The following is a 15,954-nucleotide window of genomic DNA, read 5'->3' as shown; positions in this document are numbered from 1 at the left end:
ACACAGAAATAGAACAGTGGAAAGTAAAACTGTTGGGGGAGCGTGCGTTGCTTTTTCTTTTGACTGTAGTGACCCAGGTTCAAATTGTCAACTAGTAACGCGATAGTGTTAATATTTGTCATAAAGCTGTGTTAACCTACATTAATTTGTTTATTTATTTCTGTATTTTCTCCAAGTGGAGTACTTGTTATATTCTGTTGGAGCTGCAGGACATGATGATGAAAATGATGAAGGGCTTTCAAAAGGCCCGTGTCCCTATGAAATACAAATACCCTTTTATTGTGTTGGCCTGGCCATACTGTGCACAATTCTTTTGGGCTTTTAGTGCAGGAGGAAAAGAACATTAATACATCCTTATAGTACCCTAGGGCTTTAACTATTAATAATGTCAGATATAAAACAATAAAGCCCAGGGAAATTATGGCCCTTCATGATAAAAGGTACTTGGCATGCTGCCTGAACTGATCATTCTTTAACTGGAAAGCTATAAGATGTGATCACAAAGGTGTCTGTGACTGTAAACACCCAATGTCTGTTTACAGGAGTTTTTCTGGAAGAGACACAGATCACTAATATGCTCAGAATGTATAAGGTGAATTTAAAAAAAGTTCTTTTTTATTAAGAAAGTTTCCAGTTTCAGTATATTTTATGTAAAATTACAGATGTCAGTAGCTTAGTTGTGTCCGTATTCCCTGCAACTACACAGCAACAGCTAGCGGACAAAGCAACAGCATCAGCTATTATATAGAATATATGCTTTTATATAAATTTTACATGTAGTCCAACATCAACAAAAGAGCGGAGAACAACATTCTGGCGAACAGCTATTTCATTTACAACTTCACTTATACGTTAAATAAAGTTATTAACTAAGCGCAAATGCATGAACTGACTATTGTACACATGCTTTTGACACTGCTGTAACTTACTTCTGACACTGGATAAATGCTATGGTTCAGTTCCCAATGTATACGTATCTGTCGCCTTCCCCCCTCATGGCTCTGTTGATGCCATCCTGCTTTCCCCAGCATACTCCTGTTTTAAGGAGGGCAAAGAAAGTCAAGCAGATCACTGCAACACTCCAAAGATTCTTTGAATCCACTGCCTGGGATAACCTCTTAGCCCCCACTGATGACATCAATGAACATGTGGACACTGTTTCATTGCACATCTCTTTCTGTGTGGACAACATAATCCCCTCCAAAACAGTCTCAATCTTTCCCAACAATAAACCCTGGATCACCAAAGAGCTCAAGAAGATTCTCAACAGGAAGAAAAGGGTCTTATTCTCCGGCTCCCTAATGGAGAAAAACAAGGTCAACAGAGAGGTCAAGCATGCCATAAAAACTGCCAAGAACAAAAAGAAAGTGGAGGAGAAATTAACGCAGGGTAACCTCAGCTTAGCTTGGCAGGGCCTTAAAAACATGGCTGCTGAGCCAACAACACCACCCAACTGGAAGAAACAGTATCCATGCTCAAGCCCAGTGACTCTACAGCTCTTACCTTCAGCAAAGAGGATGCAGAGTGAGCCCTCAGGAGGACAAGGGAGAGCAGCACCCCTGGTCCAGACAACATGAGTGGCCGCATCCTGAGGGACTGTGCCAGGCTGACGGGGGGCGTGTTTCAGAACCTATTTCAGAGAACTTTGGACAGCAGTACAGTACCCCACCTGTGGAAACACTCCACAGCTATCCCGATCCCCAAGAAGGACCTCAGGCCTGTGGCCCTCACCTCTCTTGTGATGAAAGCCATGGAGAGGATCATAAAACAACACATTCTCAGAGAAACTGAAACACTGATGACACAGTTGTCCTGCCTCTGCTGTCAGGCCACTCTCATCACCACGGACCAGCTCTTTAGGAGTTTGTGGAGTGGTGTGACCGTTGCCTAGACAAATGGCGGTGACCTTCCCCAACAAAGCAGAGGGATCTGGCTGCAGCAATAAACGCGTTCATCCACGGGAAGCCTGTTGAAGTAGTCAAGGAGTACACTTACCTGGGTACCATCTTTGACAGCCTGCTGAAATTCTCCTCCAACACAGAGGAGATTCTCAGAAAATGTCAGCAATGGAAATACTTCTTCAGGAAACTCAATTCCTTTGGAGTCAGCAAGAACATCCTCCTGACTTTCGACCACTCCTTCATCGAGAGCACCATTATATTCTCTATAACCAGCTGGCTCCACTCCACCAGCCTCCAGAACAGAGACTGCCTGCCATCATAGCAATACGGTCACTTTATTCTTTCAGTATTCATCTGTTTATATAGCTCTAGTATATATTTATTCTGTTGTTCTATTGTTTGCCATGCACCACTATCACTTTATTATCTGCTTGGAATGCAGATTGTTGCTCTAAGCTGAGGAGCATGAGCTTGTGCTTGCTACAAAAAGCCAATGGGGTTTGGATCAGTAACATCATCACAGTGTGATATCACACTCAATTTTTTAACGAGAGGGGCTAGGGACCAAGCGTTTCATGCGGCTACTGCTAACAGAAGGAGGAAGGAGAAGCCGCGTTTCCACTGACTTTTGAGTGTTTTGCACAGTGTTTTGTCTTGTGCCTAAACATGCACAAGACACTAAAGAGCATATACAACCAGAGAAAGCATAATAAGGGACCTTTAAGTAACTGGTAGCATCAATCACTACACTTTACAACACTGCCCAACACTACCGAATACAAACACAATACTCACACACGTGATACTAACCTTCCATCTTTCCTTCGTTCACTCATTTGGCACTGCACGAGTGAGGTAAGTCCTTGAAAACTGCGCACACACCAGAACAACTACATTTCCATGTGTTCTCTGAAGGCAATGAATCCATCAAGCCTACATGCAATAAAAGGCAAAAGGGGGTGTGATTATTATTGCACTAAATACAATGTTGTCAGAGGGCCATTTTTTTCCTCTGCTGCTTCTTTTACTGCTGGTCACAGATGAGTGTTTTATGGCCCCATGGCCCCTAGTGCATGGTGCTGTGCAGTAATGGGGCCCTCACATTCCCGTAAGACCTCTTCTTTAAACAGACTGACATTGTAATTATGCTAGCACAAGGCTATGACGCAGCATTAGGTGGTACAGCTATCTTGGTGAAACCTACGTCACAACTTCCTGAAGACTTGAACCACAAAACTGGAAGACAGTTCCTCACCAGAGCTTGCACGACCCTCGCTCAGGCTCGGCCAGTGAAAACCAACCTCACTGTGTTTCTTTCTCGAATTTTAGGTTCTGAAATAGCAATGCAGAACAATGGAGGCGCCGAGCTGTATCCCACGCCAACAGAGAAGTGTCCAACTCACGCTCGACACCCTACTTGGATTTACTGCACATACAGTATGTGGTGTATATTCTAAATGAGGAAGTAGGCCAAATGAAAGGAGTGTTAGCAAGTTACGGGGTGGCTTTTTGGACCCTGCTTTTCAACCCTGTCCTGAAAAAGCTGGTTGGAACTATGAGATCATACAAACAGAGTGTAAGATTTTACGCGCTAGCTGATGTTGCTCTGTGGGTGGTTTAAGCAGGGACAGGGGCCAAGTTATTAACTGTCATTCTTGTAACCACATATTGGATTTCTGTGAATTGGGTTTGCTGATCACTCCTTCTCCAAAGTGTTTGGTCCACACTGTTTTCTTGGGCCCAATACAAAAGTAGAAGCATGCCGAAATCTCTAAGATAGCACTGAAAGCCAACGAGAATGTGTAACAATACCCAGAGGCCAAACTTGTGTTTCCTTCCATTTCATTCACTGCATTTCTCCTTCAGCCTGACAGAGTTGATTTATCTGTAATTTGTCCAAAAATAATTTATTTTCTTTACTAAGTGAAATAAACCATGTCAGGGTGAAAATTATGAATGACTTTCATAGAAGTTACTTGGGGATTAATATATGCCTGACCGCAGTGCTGCAACCATTGTGTAAACTTTCTGCAAGGTTCTTGTCCTCCTACCTTTAGGAGTTGTTTATGGGGAGGATAAAGTGTAAGCAGAGAACTAAAGGTGATGTATGAGGACTCTTCCTCTGAGGCGTAAGAGTTGCTCTGCCATAACTCTGTTCCAGATGTGGTCGAGCATATTTGGGCATTCACATATCATCTCACAGCTTCTTAATGCTGACTTGTCTGAGGGAGGGCGAGGGACGTTGCTTGTGAAGTGAGTGTTCTTCTTTGCCTTTCTAACTCCCAAGACACTGCAGAGCGCAGCCAAGGGTCACTCCTCACGAAATTGTAGTCACTTCACTCGTTAAGAGCAGCAGGATTGCCTCTAAAACTTTGATGATCTATCATATCCTCCACATTGAAATTCTGCAAGGGAATGTCAAGTTGTTGATGCTACAGCACCAATCTTGCCCTTACTTTATGTGCTTTTAAAGTAATGATGAATTTAGTAAATAAAAATGTAGTCAAGTTTATTTGGAAACAGAGGGCCATGACTTCTTACCCTAAGGAAAACTGACTGCCAGTATTATCAGAGTTCTCTACATTTTTTCATTAGTTCTGACAATGGATAAATGACGTTTATTCACTCATATAAGTTACTCATCAGATCTTCCGTTTGTTCAAAGGTAAAATCTTTACAACAGCTGTGCTTGAAAAGTTTTATTTTAAAATCTACAGAAAGTGCTGCATCACCAACATATTGATGATTCACACAAATAAAAAAATACATCCATATTAACATCTGATCATTACTTGGAAAAAAAAAAGAAATTTCATAAAGTTCAGAGTTCAAGAGAATGGGCATTAAAACTCACCAATCATATTTTACTGTTAATGGTCAACTAAATAAGAAACAAAATTGATGTGGCTTGGCAGTATCAAACCACAAAACATTTAAAAAGTAGTTTTAATTATGGTCGGCTTATTGCTAAATGTCGATCCTGTGACGTGTCCCTCTATTTAAAGCTATTGGTCCTAAAAATACTGACAACTGCTGTTCTTGGAAATAACATCACCCTCATTGGGACAGTCTTTTGTCCCCAGTACATACTGCACATTCAATGAAATGATTGACAATTTGCCGGTCTGGAGCATGAGATTTTCTAAACCTATTTTGCTCGTTATTGTTACTCGTATTTACAATACAGAAGTGCAAAAGCCAAAACGTGAGGTCCTGGACAGCAGTTTCCTCCTCTGCTGGAGTCAACAGCAAGATCCAGAAAAAGTTTACATATTTTCAGACATTTTTTTTGTTAATGCTGCCTAATTAGCGCTTGCTTATTCATTGGAAGAAAATCCCCTAAACATGGTCCTGATTTCTTTTATTTGACAAAGCACCACAACACAGTAGATAGGCCTTACCCCCCACACTGTTACAGTATAATGGAAATAACCACATTTCTAACTGTCACAAAACAGTCACGGTTAGCAGTTGTACCAGAACAATAGCAAACCTCCACAGTCATAATTCTGCCTTGGAGCCAACACAGGCACTGGCACGAACACAGCCACTGAGGTTGAGTAAAAACGGAACACCGTCAAGGTCACAGTGCCACAATCCACTCAAGCACATTGCAATGGGAAGTGGGAGATGTTGAAACAGATGTTTTTCATATTGGCTTTGTGGCGTGGAGTTGATGAGCGCTCTGTTACATTAGCGCAGCATGCTGTACTGCAGTAGGAATCGCATTCAATTTCATCTCTCCCTAATTACTAACAATAAGCTCTCACTCTCTCAGCGTCCATTTACACAAGTCCCCCTCAGGACCTGCACTGCCATAAGAGTCATCGGCCACCCAGTACCCCTTTCCGAGCTCATAGCCTGTTCCAGTATCCTCTAAAGGCCTGTTAAAAAGCCCCTTCAACAACATCATTTAGACAATTTACATTTGTGGATCAAGCAAAAGCAGCATGAGTTTTATTTTTTGACCACGGATCTTTCCCACGAGAAATAGAAATGGGAACCAAACACTGAAACTCTAAAATAAATAGCCTTTTATGATTAAATTTATTGACCTGAAGCGTAGGTGGGAATATTTAGGACTTTCCAACCTGGACATCATCAAAAACCTCTCAGCTCTTGATTGCCGGGATATTTTATAGTTGCCTTGCTGTGCCCTCAGTGCACCTGGCTGTGTAAATAAGACAGGATTTGTTCTGGGTTTGTTAATGATGTTTGGACGCATCACGGTCATGAAAGCAATTGGAAAGTAATAAATAATGAGTAATTCTTTTCCAAAGTATGCACTCTCATGTGGATGGAACTGACATTGTCCAGCTGTCAGATACATTCCTGTTTGTCCTCTGTCTCCTTTTTCTACCCCTTTTATAATATACACACACACACACAGACACACACCCCGTCCTAGCGCTGGAACAAATGAAAGTGGACATGCAGTTAATGATATTAAACTGAGTCCAACGTTGGCTGTCTCCATTACCCTATACCTCTGTCTCCAACTGTCCTGTCCCTCAGTTTCAATGATAAAGTACGCTGTTATGCCATTACAACCAGTACATTCAGTGTATAGAGGCCAAAGAAAGGCCCTATCCGCGTTGATCATTTGTCCTAATCAGTGTTTAGGGGCACGCATGTAATACAATGCTTGGTCTTACAGTAAGAAGACCTATTAAGTTAAATAATTTTGTTTTTTGTCGGACAAATGTATTGCTGCACATGATGTGATATATACTGTTTGTTGACTTTAAATACAAAACACAAAGTCACAACATGATAACCAAGCCTACTTTTGTCACAAATGAGATGTAAAGAAGGGACACATGTTATCAGTAGGGATTGTACAGACTATTGGGGCCCTCGGCAAATAGTCACTCGGGAGGCCCTTTAACCAGCATTTATCACCACACAGTGTTGCAACACTTGCTCTTCTTCCTTTTTGTTTCTTTGTCTTTGGTCTGCAATGTATAGCAGGGTACTGAGAGTGAGTACTGTGAGATGGGGCAGCCTTAGGGAGGCTCCTCCTGTCATAAGAAAATATGCACATTTTGAGACACTGCTATGGTTTAAACCTGTCAGCCCTGGAGGCCCCACTACTGGCTTTGGGCCCCAAGCAGTTGACTGTCTTGCCTGTTGACAATCAGCACCTCTTCATCTTTTTTTTCAGTCTAGTTATGTAAAGATATATTTTTTTTACCTGCAACCAGGAGAAAAGTTGGCAGGGCACTGTCCAGAGATAGATAAAACCCTCATATGAGCACTTTGAGCGCTATGAACACCTGTATCTTAGTTTGGGCAAAAATGGCCAGCCGAGAAACATAGTCTCTCCAGCGTGTCCTAGGTCTACCCCGAGGCTTCTTCTCGGAGGGACATCCCCAGAACACCTCCCAAGGGACGTGTCTAGGGACCATCAGGAACAGATGCCCGAGCCACCTCAGCTGAAACATTGCGATGTGGAGGAGTAGCGGGTCTACTCCAAGCTCCTCCCTGGTTGCAGAGCGACCTGTGGAGGAAGCCCATTTCCGCTGCTTGTATCCAAGATTTTGTCCTTTTGGTCATGACCCAAAGTTCATGACCATAGATGAGGGTAGGAACGAAGATCAACCAGTAAATCGAGAGCCTCTCCTTTCGGCTTTCGGCTCCTTCTTCACGATGACAGGCTGATACAGCGACCACATGACTGCGGATGCCGCCGATCCGTCCGTCAATCTCAAGCTCCATCCTCCCCCCACTCGTGAACAAGACCCTGAGGTATTTAAACTCCTCCACCTGGGGCAAGGACTCCCCACTGACCCAGAGAGGGCAAGCCACCTTTTTCGGTTGAGAACTATAGCTTCAGATTTAGAGGTGCTGATCCTCATCGCAGCCATTTCACCTCTCCTGGTGACAAAGGGCAGCCCTGCCAGAGGCCAACGCACACCGGAAACAGGATACTGCTGGCAACTGCTAGGCAACCACCTTAGTAAAGGGCCCTCCATACTCTCGGAGCACCCCCCACAGGAAGCCATGGAGGACACAGTCAAACGCCTTCTCCAGATCCACAAAGCACATGTGGACTGATTAGGCGAACTCCTATGAACCCTTGAGCACCCGATGGAGTGTAGAGCTGGTCCAGTGTTCCGCGGCCGAGATGAAAACCGCATTGTTCTTCTTGGAACCAAGGTTCGACTAAAAGCCGGATCCTCCTTGCCAGTATCTTGGAATAGACTTTCCCTGAAAGGCTGAGGAGTGTGATATCCAGGTAGTTGGAACAGACCCTCCAATCCCCCTTCTTGAAAAGAGGGGCCACCACCCCGGTCTGCCAGTCCAGAGGCACTGTCCCCGACCACCACGCATTGTTACAGAGATGTATCAACCACGACAGCCCAGCTGCACATCAAGAGACTTAAGCTACTCATACTCGTCAGCTGCCTCAGGAGCTAAAAATGCCTGATAGGACTCCTTCTTCAGCTTGACAGCCTCCCTTACTTCCGGTTTTCCCCACCGGGTTCAGGGATTGCAGCCTTGACAGGCACCAGAGACTCTGCGACCACAGCCCAGAACGGCAGCTTCAACAATGGAGGTGGAGAACATGGTCCACTCTGACTTAATGTCTCCAGCTTCCCCCGGGATCTGTGAGAGGCTCTCCCGGTGGAGGGAGCCCACACCAGCCCGTCACCTCTCACCGCGGGCAAACATGACTCTAATTACCAAGCGAGCAAAACACACCCAACAAAAGTTATAAACAATAAACGGTGCTGTTATTTGGTCTAATTTTGATTACAAAGCCAGTGGAAACCAGAGACTTTGGACTTCCAAAGATCCCAAAGAAATAAAGCAGCCGGAAACTTCAGCCAAACAAACTATAATCCTAATGTGTTGCACTCTTTTTATTGTGTGTATTTGCATTATGCATGGGTAACTGTTTTCCCATAAAGCTTCCCCAGCAAACATCAGCGCTCACCTACCCTCACTATCACCCTTCAAACCTTAGATGTGGGTTCACACTTCAGTTTAATTTTTTAATACACCAGCAGCCTTAAATCCTCACAAATGTCTCTCTGTGTCTCATTTATGAGGGTCTGCCAAAGAAGGATGGGTCTTTGGTTGAGGAAAGAAAAGACATGATAGCTGCCAAATAGGATCGATTATTGAGAAACAATGGCAAGCCCGATGTGATTCTCACTGCTCTTAGGACCCCAGACTTTCTCCTCTCTGTAATTCTCTGTTCCTTTAACATGTCAGATCATCGTTGTGTCCTTACATTGGTTGTGTCAGTTTTGGCCCAAGAACACTGAAACGACCAGACCAACATGGTCATGCCTCCTGCCAAAAAGACAGTGAAGAAAGGAAGAGAGAATGAGAGAAATGCTCTAATTGCTGCAAGAATGTAGTCAGTTTTTGAAAAAATTGTTGGAAAAATGTGCAGTTAATAAGACAGAATGAAAATGAATAGGAGTGGTGTGATCCAGCGGACTTGAGTTTGCCGCACTTCCGCTTCAACTTGTGTGGCAGACACTCTCGGCTGAGCCCTGGTCATGCTGGAACAATGGCAGCGCATGTTGAGCAGTTATTAAAGTGCGGGTGAATGTGTTTGCCACAGCCATGGGGATGGTGGCTCTTTTGTAAGTGCGGAGGGAAGCCATGGGTAAATGATGTTGACAGATGTGGAGTGAGTCTTTAATTCAAGATGCAAGTCGGAACAGTTGAGAAAAGATGATTGACCCTAAACCTTCCCACTGACAAGAAGTCAACCACAGCCTCCTTATATCACTCAGAAGTAAGATTTTTCTTTAAGGATTGCATTCAGCACAATGTCACTCAATAAAAGGGCCTGACCAAGCAATCTCAATAAACCTGTATTGTTATCGTAAAACTTCCCTTTAAGAGGAAGAAATCTTGGGCAAAACCAGACTCATGATGAACAGCCATCTGCCAAATAACTGGAGCTAACAAGTAACTCTATTATTGCCCCATGCAGCCCTATCTATAAGCTTTAATAAAAGGGAAGTTTTAAGTCTAGTATTAAAAGGAGAGCGACTGAACCTCTACCTCCCATAGTATTTATAGACTGTAGGTACTATGAGCAGGCCTGCAGTCTGGGAGAGTAATGTTCTCTTTCGAGGCTTTAGAGACTAACCAGGGCAGCCTGATAAAAGAGAATTACAGTAATCCAACATGGAGGTAACAAATGCAAGAGCTAGATGTATTACAAAGGTGAAAATAGGCTTCTCATGATATATATATTTTTTTGTGACAGGACATATCTTGAACAAATTGAACTAGTTGATTCTTAATAGTGGGGCTAGATGCTGATGCCATTGAGGAAAGTTGTGCTCTTGGAAAACGTCTCTCTGAGGTTTTAGGACCAAGCATTATGAAAAAAACTATTGAAGTATTTCTTGCTGTTTGAAATAATATTGGTCATTTTTAAGATCGTTATCCTGGGATACTTATTTATATAGAAGCCATTAATTCATTGATTTCTAAGGAAAATATTCAGAGAGCTGCATCAGTCTCATTGCTTTGAGTATAGTCTAAGAGCTGTAAAAATGATTACGGTCGTGGGTTTCGTCTGCATTTCAAACGTCTGCAGCACTTTCACTCAGTGTTCCATTCCGACATCAAATATTTGAGTTAAGCACAAAATTGTGTCATCAAAATACCAACATACTCATTCACTTCAGAAAGGTTCAGGGCAGGGATAAATGTACGCCAATTTCAGTGAGTTTATTGGAAGGGACACATAGGGGAGAGCAAGATTAATGGCTTTAACTTTATCTTGGCAAATCATATTCCAATAAAGCTCAAACAAAAATTAAAATCTGGCCAGTGTGAGCACTAAAGTGTGACTTGATTGATGCATTAGGGTAAAATGATTCCAAAACACTGCAGGTGATTCTTTTACAGGCATGATATCCAATTTAAACTGGAGGTTTTATTAGCAGCCGTTTGTTGATACAGGGACGCTCAATTCCGAAACAATGTTTCTGCTCACCTGGACGTACCTGTCAGAATGAAAGATTTATATTCTCCTGGTTTAAAATGTCAATGTTTAAACTGCTGGAAATTTAATTACAACTCTTTATTGTTTGTTTAAACACAGATAAATTGTGGACAAGTGATTGAGCTGAAAAATGATCATAAGATCCCCCTCTTTGGCTGAATATCATAATGTCTTAAACAGAGACAATTTTATTTCTAGAGATTGAGTAACACATACATAATAGCTGCTTTTGAGGATTATGAACATATTTCTTTTTCTAGAACGGTCCTTTAATGGAATATTTCTTACAATACTTTTAGCTTTGACTTCTCTTTAAGGAAAAGAAGAGAACATTTACTTACGACAGATAGATGTCTTAGACTCTCATATGTGAGAGTTTAAGACATTATGTACTGTAAACTGGTTGGAAGGGATAAAGTCAAATGAAGTCGCTTTTTGCTTTTTTATTGGTGTATTGCACCTCATGTTGTGGGGGCTGTGTTGGTATTGGTTGTATATCTTACCTCTGTTATTATTTGGAGGATGGTCAATGGTGCTGTTGATGTTGGTCACATGACATGCTGAAACATTTGATTGACTATTAGCTACTGTAATGTGTTGGATTACGTCCATGTGAATGGTCTTGTACTTGACCTGTCATATAATCATTTTACATGTTGATTTTTTAGTCTTTGTTGCTGACTGTGATTTATCTTTTTTTTTTTTTCCTGCTCTTCTCTTTTAATTCTGCTGTCCTCCTTGTACCTGTCTTACATTTAGCTCTATTACATTTGAGGTTCAAGCGACTGTCCTGGAGGTACTGATTTGCTGAGGCTCAGGGCAGGTTAGATGGATGCCTGTGGGATGGAAACCATTATCAGTGTTGGGCCCTTTTGGGCCGGGGTCAGAGAGGGCCGACTGAGAACCAGACTAGATAAATATGGATGACCTGACCGGAAAATATAATAATAACCCCTTTAACTTGACTGGGACCTTGGACCAATTTCTTTTTTTCCGGGGCGGGTATCCCACCAAAGTCTTCAGATCATTTAAATCAACATACCAGCCAGTCTCTTATAGCTTTAGCAGCTCTTCAGTATATTTATTTATACCCATTAAGAGCAGTTTTGAAAGCATATGGCAGGGCAAGGGAGAGGCGAAGTGTATGCTGATGTGGTGGCCTGTGGTCGGGTGCCAGTCAGGCCATCATCAGGAGAAGGCCATCCCTGTGAGAGAAGATATCACCATAGCCTGGTTGGCTGACAGCTTCAGGGCCCTTATTGAAAAATCAATGTCCATTTGTGCGTCCAGCTCACCTGGCTGTCTGCCAGCTCGGCTGAAGTCACCTAATGAAGCCTGATCCCGTTACCTGATTCCTGATTCACTGAGTCAAAGTGACTTTGCAGCTGAAGTCATCCAACCATCAGGGACCTCGGGGTGGGGGGAGTTCAACATGAACCCTGCAGCATGTTGTTGTTGTTTCTTTTGTTGTTTCAGTTTACCATCTGAAGGTGTTTTCATTGTCAGGCAACATCCTGACATGCTGTTCGGCTGGTCTCTATGGCTGCACACAAGTAAGACACAGGGATGGTTGTTAGAAGTTCCTGCAATTTATAGGCGATATTGTATATAATTTGAAAACATTTCCGTTCTCCACACAATTATAGTACAGAGAGTTACTGACATAGTTCATGGTTGCATCATGGATATAGCCTTCAGTGGATCAATCAATCAAATGTTAGTTCCAAAATGTACTCATGAAATGACATTATGTCGATTGTTCACTCATTTTGTGATTTTATTTTGAAATAGTTGTTGGATTTAAGAGGACCCCTAATTCAAGAACTGAAGATTGTCCTATTGTCTTACAAAACATGTGAAATATTCATGCCTCGAGGTCCATCAATCAAGATAATTCAAACCCTATTTCAGTGGAGTGAAGTGATTTTACCTCACAAGCCATCCTGTTTGACATAAACGTGCCCTTATAGACTGAATAAGACAATATTGTTAAATCACATTTTCTCGAGGTCCTGCTTATTCATTGGTGTCAAGTCAACTCACAGCCTGTAAACACAAAACAGCCATCATGACCAATGAATAACCTGATGGCAAATATAACAGAATAGTGAGAATATAGTGAATTACCAATATTTTACTTGAATAAAAATGGTTTAGGTAATGTTAGATATGCAATCAAACCATTACTGTATATTGTTTGAGTGATAAAGGTTGAATTTAACATAACATTTGTATAAAAAATGAATATAATGAAGGAAGATTTTGCTATCATTCTGTTCTTCTAGAATTGGAAACTTGGGTAACCTCTCTGTTTAATAGCCTACAGTAAATGACTCATGCCAGGATGGATTGCTGAAACACAAGTGCTGCCTGTATCCCAGACTATACACTGTGCACTAGATTGCAACTGTGGTCATCGCTTCAACCTTTGTGGAGAAACCACGGTAATATCACAGCTGAGACTGAGGCTTTTCTTCCAGTCACTCCACTCACAGTTTACCATTAGATGGAGGGAAAGGACTACGCTGTTGTATTGTGTTTTCGGATTCATTTTTAGCTCATGTGAGGACTGAAGTCTAATTGCGTTCGGGAAACCTTTCCAGTGTGTAAACGCTTGGCCACTCTGACTGATCATTATGTTAAATGTCAGGTGGCCTTAAAGTTGTGTCTGAGTACGCTGACCATTGAAGCCACCCTTCTTCGATGGATTACTGCTTTCTGTGAAGTTTCATCTGTTCAGAGGCAGCAGGCTGTCTTGGGGCCATAACAACAGGGCCTTATCCAAGGTGGAATGAGACATCCAACTGCAAAACCCCAATCAGAATTACAAACCCAGTAACTCATGTGGACTGGGGCAGCAAGCTGATCCGGCTCCTGGTGATTACTATATGATGCAGATATACAATCCCTCTCCGTCAAGCTGAGCACTGCGTTCTTCCCTCCAGACTTGGAGAGTGAAAAGGGCTTTTGATGAAGAAGTGTTTAGAAAAGCATTTTGCTGTACATTGTAGAAATGGTGAGTCATATTTTGGGGAAGGAAGGAAGGGAGGAGGAGGAGTGAGGTCAGTGAGGGTGAGGAGGGGAGAATGATGAGGAGGAAGTAGCTTTTAAGGAAGGAAAGGAGGAGGGAGGGAAGGCACTGTTGAGCGTATTGCTAATAATAAGGGACACGATCATCCAGGATGGAGTGTGCTCTGACTTTAAAGAAGTGGATGCTCTAAAAGTTGAGCTGGCATTCATAACCACATTGACGTAGTCTGTCTGTACACCTTGTCTGTCCTCAGTCTGACCCTGAATTCACACTGACTCCTGCTTCTTCTCAATAAAGGGGAAGTAGAGGAGGAGTGATTTTAACTGTATTTACGATAAATTGCCTTCATACATGTAACGTTAAGGTCCTCCCCAAAATTCCTCTTGAAATTGGGAATGCCCTCCCTGTTGTGTCCCCCCCCCAGCCCACACTTACACACAATCACACAAACAGTCTCTAACTGTCCTGTACCCCGTTCCCCTCACTGTGGAGCCTCGTTGAGGAGGCAGTGTGTAATGCAATTTAGTTGATTAAAAGAAAACATTAAAGCACTACCTTATTGAATTTGACGGCACGTACGAATCCGGATCTCACCGGCCACTCTGTTTTATTGGCTAGGATAAAGGGGATCACGTCATTCCCCACCAACCCCCCGCCTTCACTCCTCCCACCCCACCCAGCAGCCCAGCCTTCCTTCAGCTCCTCCAACCCGAGACAAACCTTGGCAGGAGGACGTCCTGGCAGGACAGACAATTTTTTGTCTGTCCTGCCCCCCCCCCCCCCCCCCCCCCCCCCAGGCTTTTCTGACTCCCCGCCCTTTCTCGTTGCACTCCTCTAACCTTGGCCATGACAGAAGAGAGAAAGGGGGACAGAGTGACAGGGCGGGGACATTACACAGGGATGGAAGGAGAGGGAGCAGGGAGTAGGAGAGACCCTTGGCATAAGTAAAGAGGAGTCATTTTGTTTGTCTCAATAAACAGGCTGATAGGTCATTAATCTCATGAGCAGACGGGTTAGAGGTAGTCACCTCCGTCATTGTCTCCCCAAGATGACTCACCATAGTCCCAAACAGGTTCCAAGTCTCGTAGTCTATAATTTAGTCTCAGTCGTGCCTTTTTGGGGGACGGAGGGGGGGTTGCCTATCCTGAATATCAAACACCTGCCAATCTCCTCAGCGAAGGCCAAGTGCTCTTTCAGCTCGCAGTATCCAGTCCATTTGTTAGAGTTATGGGGATGGGGCCGGTCCGCCTGGAAATAGTCGTGTACGGCAGAAACAAAAACAACTTCTGAATGGAAGTCCTGTGTTTAGATGACATCATCTGCTGCTGCTTTAATTACGCTGCAAGAAATGAATAACAGCACACCAGGGTGACGTAATGTATCAGCACTATATTGAGCCACTGGATTTAGACTTTTAATCCATATTGGCCTCAGCACATTGTTGACTCCAAAGACTTCATTACATCATTTGAAGTTTGTCTGTAGCACTGAGATAAGAGGAAAAACTTTCTTTGGCAGCAACAGGGAGTCGGCTCTCTGTGCAAAATTTGTGGTGAGAGTTCACATTCAATTTAGCTAATCAATACATCCACTGAATTACGATATCTGTGGTGCTTTTTGGTTAAAACAGTGTCTTTAACTTAATTTTAAAGTACATCTGCAGAAGCATTGTTGTTCAACATGTCCAACAAAGTAATTTGTAAAATAGCACCAAGCCTTAATGGCATCTAGTATGTCAAACTTTTTTCTGTAACCCCGTACTAGAGGGGACCCTCCCTTAAAAAAATCACTTATCAAGCTCTGTGATATGTCATCTGGGGAGTCATCTTGTTCTTGTTGGATTGTCAAATAGCACTAAAACCTCTCACCCTCTACTCCTTTTCTATGTTGAAAATGGAAAGGTTGCATTTGACGATTCTTTATGCAGTAATTCACAAGCCGTTCAGCTGTATAAGAAAGACCGATGCCGACTTAAGACCTTTCTCGTGAGTTATCGTTTTTTTCAAACAACGATGTGTCTATATATCTTTGTATCAACA

The 15,954-nt window shown here is 42.9% G+C and overlaps 1 long non-coding RNA gene across 1 annotated transcript; it reads right to left on the bottom strand.

Annotated features, from left to right (window-relative positions):
- Nucleotides 1-11,937: 11,937 nt before the first annotated feature.
- Nucleotides 11,938-15,098, bottom strand: LOC306824625. Its single transcript, XR_013779163.1, has 2 exons — nucleotides 14,973-15,098; nucleotides 11,938-12,421 (listed from the first exon to the last, which is right to left on the bottom strand). It is a non-coding gene; the product is annotated as an uncharacterized lncRNA (long non-coding RNA).
- Between the last annotated feature and the right edge of the window lie 856 nt (nucleotides 15,099-15,954).

Source organism: Symphodus melops, assembly GCF_947650265.1.
Source record: "Symphodus melops genome assembly, chromosome: 5".
In the NCBI taxonomy this organism is placed as follows: Eukaryota; Metazoa; Chordata; class Actinopteri; order Labriformes; family Labridae; genus Symphodus; species Symphodus melops.
Note: the sequence above shows the minus strand (reverse complement) of the source record. Positions and strands in the feature narration are given on the sequence as shown.